Source organism: Nannospalax galili, unplaced genomic scaffold, assembly GCF_000622305.1.
Source record: "Nannospalax galili isolate Female #2095 unplaced genomic scaffold, S.galili_v1.0 scaffold10, whole genome shotgun sequence".
NCBI classification, from domain to species: Eukaryota; Metazoa; Chordata; class Mammalia; order Rodentia; family Spalacidae; genus Nannospalax; species Nannospalax galili.
In genome coordinates this window covers 6,730,456-6,738,113 of record NW_008331140.1, presented here as the reverse complement: position 1 = coordinate 6,738,113, position 7,658 = coordinate 6,730,456, and the positions used below count along the sequence as shown (strand labels likewise).

The 7,658-nt window shown below is 34.0% G+C and overlaps 1 protein-coding gene across 3 annotated transcripts in view; it reads left to right on the top strand.

The window, feature by feature from the left end:
* Znf711 (zinc finger protein 711) overlaps positions 1 to 7,658 on the top strand; it is a 28,049-nt gene that overhangs the window by 3,827 nt on the left and 16,564 nt on the right. The gene's annotated exons all lie outside the window — the stretch shown is intronic.

Sequence of the window (7,658 nt, the reverse complement as noted above, 5' to 3'; positions counted from 1 at the left end):
TAAGGTAATTCTTAAGGTAATTCTTAAGCTCCGTGAAAAGGTTGAAGTTAGTAAACTTAAGATACAGATGTAATGTGTTACTAAAAATTAAAACTCACTGTATAGAAGTGCTTACTTGAATCATATTGTGATAGTATATATATGTTCTATATTCAGGTACCATTTCCTCAGAAAGTTGTTACCAATAGCATGCACTTTATCTTTTCTTTTTAAAAAGATTTATTATTTATGTGTTATGTATTATTTATGTGTTGTGTTTATTATTCTATGCTTAGAAAGTGATATAGGCAAATTGTCCAATTGGTAATTATATTCAGGTACCATTTCCTCAGAAAGTTGTTACCAATAGCATGCACTTTATCTTTTCTTTTTAAAAAGATTTATTATTTATGTGTTATGTATTATTTATGTGTTGTGTTTATTATTCTATGCTTAGAAAGTGATATAGGCAAATTGTCCAATTGGTAATTATATTCAGGTACCATTTCCTCAGAAAGTTGTTACCAATAGCATGCACTTTATCTTTTCTTTTAAAAAAGATTTATTATTTATGTGTTGTGTGCAGGTGCATGCAGAAGCCAAACAATGGCGTCGGGTCCCCTGGTGCTCTAGTTACAGTTGGTTGCAAGCCACTTGATGTGGGCTCTGGGACCCAAACTTTGGTTGTGTGAATCTCTCCAACCCCCTACTTTTTCTTTCCTTCCTTCTTTCTTTCTTTTATCTTTCTTTCTTTCTTTCTTTCTTTCTTTCTTTCTTTCTTTCTTTCTTTCTTTCTTTCTTCTCTACTTTTTTTTAGTAAAAGAGTCCTTCCTTTTGTGTCTGTTTTTCAGTATTATCTTAATAGCAATCATTTTTGAGGAGGATGCTAAGACTCCATTGACAATCAAATAAGAACCTGAATTTTTGCAAGATTGGTCATTCATGAATTATAGAGAGATAAGAGGTATCCAAATTGAAAGAGGTGGAGATGGGATTTTCAGACCTAAAGATGAGATGGGAATGAAAGTAGAAAAGACAAATGATGAATTGGGATAAAAATAAGCAGGAATCATGAGGTGATGTGAAGTTGTTGAAGATGAAATTAGTGGTAGGGGACTAGAATTAGAGATACTTTGCTCAAATAAGGTACCCTATTTTAAAGTTAACAGTAATGAGAATCAGAGGACTTGTTGTATTCTAGCCTTGACAGTGATATTATGTACGTTGCAAACTTGGCTGAATTAGCGAAACCATTTTTATAATGAGATTTAGCTAAATAACACTTAAGGTCCTCTTAAGTTCTGTGATTCTTTGATGTTTGTCAGGTGAATATATTTTGGTACCTCAAGATTGAATATGGTAAGGATTGAGATGATTATTAAGGGGGTGTAGAAAGGAGTCATGGATTTATTATCCTAAAAGATAGGTGGGTTGTGTTGTGAATGATTTAGAAATAATTTAGGGTAGGAAAAAGTTGTACAAGAATTGAGATAGTCTTATTTAATCTTGATTGTTGACCTGATTGGTTTCAGAGGGTTTTAAGATGTTATCACAGCACGTGGTTGTGCATGACTGTGAAGGATTTTACAGAGGATTAAATGAGGAAAGACCCACTAAATACATAAGCATCACTATCCAGTACACTGAGGTCCTAGATGGACTGAATTACGAAAACCAGAATACCTGTTAGCATAGGCATAGTGTCCATCAGCTTCCTTTCCAGCAAGTGAGCTGCCTTGCTCTGAACCACATGCTTCCTGCCATGATGTTCACCCTCTACCTCAGGCCCATAGCAATGGAAATGGGCTGAAATCTCTGAAAGTACGAGCTAAAGTGAATCATTTCAAATTTTCTCTCATGTTCATATCCCAGAAATAAAATGTGACACAGGAAGAATTGCAAAGCAAAGAAAGCAAGGCTGAAAATTAAGAGATTATTTACATTTTTACAAATTCTTGGCTGGATAGTTTGTAGGTCTTAGCATGCTAGAATCATTTACATTGAAATTTAGATTCTAGAATGGAGGAATATATGAATTTCAGTATAGTTAAATAAGTTTTCATTTTAATGTCAACTTTCTACCTCCTCAATATCTTGAGCTCTAAATGTATTTAAGAGGTGCATATTGAACTGCTTTTGTATAAATATTTTTCTTTTTCATTTAGACATAATTCATAGGCCAGACTGCTCATTTTAAATTTTTATAATTCCGTATTTTAGTACATTCAGAGAATTATGCAATGATTGCCTGTCTAATATTAGAAGTTTCTGTTATCCAGAAATATCAGCTCATGGTCATTAGCAGTTACTAGCCATCCTTTCTTTTCCTACCACTCATAGACAATCACTCCTTTATGGATATACCTATTCTGAAATTTTCCTATAAATGGAATTATATAATATATGACCTTTTATGTCTAACTTATTTTTACTTAACATGTTTTCATATGTTGTTGTGTGTATTAATGCTTGATTCCTTTTTATTAACAAATGATATACTATAGGTGATCACATTTCGTTTATCTGCTATTCTATTGGTTGACATTTGGGTGGTTGAAGTGCTTCTAGTATCTTAAAACAATTTTGGTTTTGGCCTGAAACTTTCTTATATTCTTTGCCTTTTGAGGCATGTGTCAGGGTGCCTAGGCATACTTGAGTCCACAAGATAAACATCAGAGCTTCTTGGGGTCATTTTTATATACTTACACAATTTTAGTTAGATAATATATTAGGAACTTGAAGGAAAGTTTTCATTCAGTATATTTCCTATTGTTTAAGGAGGAAGAAGATGGATAAGGTTGAAAACTATTTCCAGTTTTAGTTGGTATTTTCTTTCTTTTTTTTGGTCTCTTTGAGACAGGGTCTCCCATAGCCACAGCTGGCCTGGATTCACTATGGAGACCAGGCTGGCCTCGAACTCACAGTGATCCTCCTACCTCTGCCTCCCAAGTGCTGGGATTAAAGGCCTGTGCAACCATGCCCAACTGGTATTTTCATAACACTATTTGAAGGCCTTTCCAAAATGAATTTAATAGAGTAAATAAACCTATTCATGCTAGAAAAAAGTAGAGAGCTCCTGTTTTTTCTTATATACCTAGTCATGATTCAATTGTTTAGATGTATTTATCTTTGAAATAATGTATTTTAAATTCCATTTTCATGCTCTCTTCAACTGAAGTATATAAATCAGTCTCAACTAAGTTGATTTTATTCTGTAGTGAGATTGTTTTTCTGGACTTATACTTAAGTGAAGAATTGCTAGTATGAGTAACATTTACTCATTTGTGTTTAGGGATAATGTTGACCTAAAATATGTTAGATGTCCATTTTTTCCTAATAAATTTTGAATGCTTAGAAGTCAGCAACTCCCCATATATTTGACATACATTTGTCTGTGAAACTTCATACATGATTGTTTTCTTTTTGTATGATGTTTTATGAACTGTAAAGTGTCAAATAGGTCTAAACCTAAAGAGACCTCTGTTGAGAGGAATTGGAAATTTTAGTTCTGGAAAATTGAGTCATCTGCTGAGTTCACCTAGTAAACTTTCTAAATTCTAAACTTCCATTAGAAATTAGATACATTTTCTTAAATTTCTGCTAGCATAAAAATTTAGATAACTGCAACTCCACAAGTATTTGTGAAGTGTAGAATTTACCATATACAGCCTTCTAAATACAGTGTGTCATAAAGTTTCCAAATTCTGTAAGGTTCTCAGTTGAGGTGAGATGATGATTACTATATACAGAATTTGAAACATTAATTTAGAATTTATTACACCATTTTTGAAGGATAGCTTAGATTTATCATTTTATAATAATGTGTTTTATGTAATAACTTTACTGATATTTCGGTATAGTAATTGTCCTTAGAGTCTATGCCATTGAGTTTAATAGTTGTTTAAGATTTTTTTTATGTTGCAAAGGTTAATGTTGCTTTGGGGCTTAGATAGGAAAATAACTTTAGATAGTGGTTCAAGAAAGACTGTCTAGAAACAGATTTTGTGCTGTCACTGTAGTTATCTGGAGTTCCAGATAACTTTTAAATGAGAAACTTCATTAAAACGGAAAGTATTTCTCATCAGGACTGATTTCTAAATCAGTCCTGTTATCTGGATACTTCATTGACTCTCATTTGCAAATGATTTTTTCCTGTATTAATTTCATAAACTAGTAAGACAAACTCTTCATGCCATATGTTGCTGCTCCATAAATGTTTTAAATGAAATTTAAATGAAGGACTTGGGGTATAGCTCAGTTGTACAGTACTTGCCTACTACAAGAGAAGCCATTGGTTCTATTCCCAGAACTTAAATAAATAAATAAATAAAATTTAAATGAATTCCTTTGTGATAGGTCTTTTGATTTTTTTCCTCAAACTGTTCCCTTAGTAGTGTTCTAATTGGTTAATGTTATAAATCTCTTATCATTTTCCCAGGGTAAGGAACTAAACTTTATCTTTCTAAGCAACTAGAAAAAAACCTTAAGTCCAGAGTCAAGGAGTGAGTTTAGCTAACCTCTCTAAAATAAATAAAGTTTCTCGGGCTGGAGAGATGGCTCAGCAGTTAAGAGCACTGGCTACTCTTGCAGAGTACCAAGGTTTGAGTCTCAGCACCCACATGGTGGCTAACAACCATCTGTAACTCTAGTTCTAGGGGATCTGACACCCTCTTCTGCCCTCTGTGTGCATCGTACTACATGGGTGCACTTACATGCATGCAGGCAATATACTCATACACACACAATAAAATTTTAAAAATATAGTTTCTCAGGGGCCATTGAGATGGCTTTGCAGGTAAAGCACTTGCCAGGGAAGCTTAAAAATGTCCTGACTTCAATTCTCTGAACCCATGTAAAGCTTAAAGAAGAGAACTGACTCCACAAAGTTGTCCTCTATCCCTCCTTCCCATCATATACAAATAAATAATAATAATAATAATTAATAATAATATAGAATCCTTTAAAACAAACATATAGCTTCTGAAGAAATATTTAAAATGAAGATAACACACATCTTACACTTGTTTTAAGGATTAAATAAGATTGTGTGTGCATGTGTGTGTGTGTGGCCACACATTCATATATATTGGGTTGTTTAATACATTATCAGTGCTTAAAATATTGCTCATGTCATGTTTCTTAATAAATGACTCTAAAGGAATTATAGCTCATATCTAGCTGAATAAATGAATTTGTCTAGGGATTTAAAGAAATGTAACAGATGAACTGATAAAAGGAAAGCACAATTTAGCAACATATCTGAGTGAATAATTTGGCAGAATTCTAGTGTATTCATTAATTCTTGTTCTGGGATTCTTAAGATCATTAGGTTCAGTTTAAACAAATGCATTTAGGATAAACAAGTACATTTAGATTCATTTTGGTTTAGACTTGGTTTATTTTGAGCTGCTCGAGGCTAAGTGAACTTGGAATTACTTCTTCCATTTTCTTGGAAATCCACTAAGCCAGGTTAATCTGAGCACAAGGCCAGCACTAATATTATTCTATACTTCTTTCCTTCCCTGTTGGCTAATTAGAAATCAATCTCATCTCCAGCAATACTCTGAAATAATTGGGATCTCCTGTATTTTAAATCTTTGATTTGTGAAAATATTTTTATGAAACAAGAGTTGTATCCTTGGTCTGTGAATTTTACAGGTTTAACATATATTTTTTTCTTGGCTAAAATGATCACATTTCCAGTCTGTTTCAGTGCTAAATTTGAAACCCTACCCTGTCCTCATCTCTTAATTGACTAGAGTAGTGAATGAAAAATATACTTGTGTTATGTGTATTTCCTTTGTCTACCAATTTTGTAGGACTGTGCTTGTAGTTTGGGGTTTAGGTGAAAATTTGAGAATGGTGAGGATTTAGAAGAGCTGAAAAGGAGGATGGTTGTGAGGATACAGGTCTATAATCCTAGCATTCCTGAGGCAGAGGCAGGTTGCAGGTTGCTCATGAGTTCAGGGTTCTCCTTGGCTCCACAGCCAGTTTGAGGCCAGCCTGTGGTACCTGAAGCCGTGTCTCAAAAAGTCATAATAATAATTGAAAACTTGGCCTTCTTTTCCTTCTTAGCCTGTTCTTTGATAGTATCAGCTTGTCTCCATCTCTGACTTCCCAGTGAATTGGTTACAAATACTGAGCACTGTATATCTCTAGTTGTGTCCCACATTGCATTCTTTCAGATACTACTTTATAGGAAGTGGTCATTAGATGGAAACAGCTACTTGCTGTGTCATTTCACATAGATAATTTATTATAACTAGGTCCAGAAACTCTCTTGACTCATTTACCATATCACTTCACGGTGGCAAAACTTAACAGAATTCTTCATGAAGGTAGTTTAGGCTCATACAGTATTTACAAGGCAAGTGTGAGTTGGTATTTACAGTGCTTCTCAAGAGAAAAATTAAAGCATTTGTCCTATTGAAAATTTAATATCAAACTGAATCCTAGTCTGAAATGAGATACATTTTTTGTTCTAAATCAGGCTTTGAAAGATGTCTTCCAGGTTTGGATATAGCAATTTTTTTAACTTGAAGTTCTGGGACGTCTATATTTATATGTTCTCTAATATAATGTTGAATTAATTCTTTTATTTTAACATACTAGTATCCTCTCATGTTTTGTATTTACTTCTAATTCAAGTTCAAAACAATTATAGAATCATAAGAAGTAGGAAAAATTACACATAGAATTTTATGTACTCTATTCATTTTCCTCCAATGCTGGAGTCTTACATACCTCTAATGCAATATCAAACCCAGGAAATTAAAATTTGCACATTACTGTTACCTAGAATTACATATCCAATTGGCTTTTCACCATTTAATATACATTTATGTATACATTGTTAAATATTTTGTCTTTTACAATTTCACATATGTGTGCCTTGAGTACGGACTACTCCTATCTCTTACGTCCCTGCCAACCCTGTCCCTTCTCCCCTCTCCCTTCAAATCTTTCCCTCATTTTCATGTCTATTTGTTTTGTGAGCCACCAAGATTAATCAGGGCTTGTAACCACGAGTTTGGAGCTATTGGTTAGATACTGGTGGGCTCATCAGAGGATACACAACTAAAGCCAATAATTTCCCCCTCTCCAAGAATCTATCTATAGCCAGTAGTTAATAGGTAAAAGGTGGGACTGGTAAGCCCCTCGTTCTTCCTTGACATGTTGTTGATAGGATTGGTTTTGTGTCGGTTCAGTGCAGGTAATTACAGGTATGTGACTTAATGATTACAAAAGATGTATTGAGTCTAGAGAGTGAATGTTCATATCCCTTTCCCCTATCTCCAGCTCTTACATACGTCCTGCTTCTTTTCCTCAGTGATCCCCCAGTTATTAGTGACTTATTTAAGGTGGGCCCATCATCCATCACTTATTTTCTGTATCTTGGGCAGCCCTGAGTCTCTACATTCCCAATTGTTCATTGTTAGGAGAAGCTTCTCTGATAAAGTATGGGTTTCACTTTTGTCCATGGTATAAATGTAAGTATTTAGCAGGCAGTTTTGTGCTATGACAGTTTAGTTAACCATCAGAAATACACTTCCCACATGGGCTAGACCTGTACTGTTAGCCAGGATTAGCATACCAGGCAGTTTTATCCTATGTACAGGTTCATGTAAATGCCACACAGAGAAGATTCGGAATGATTGCATCATATATATATATATCAT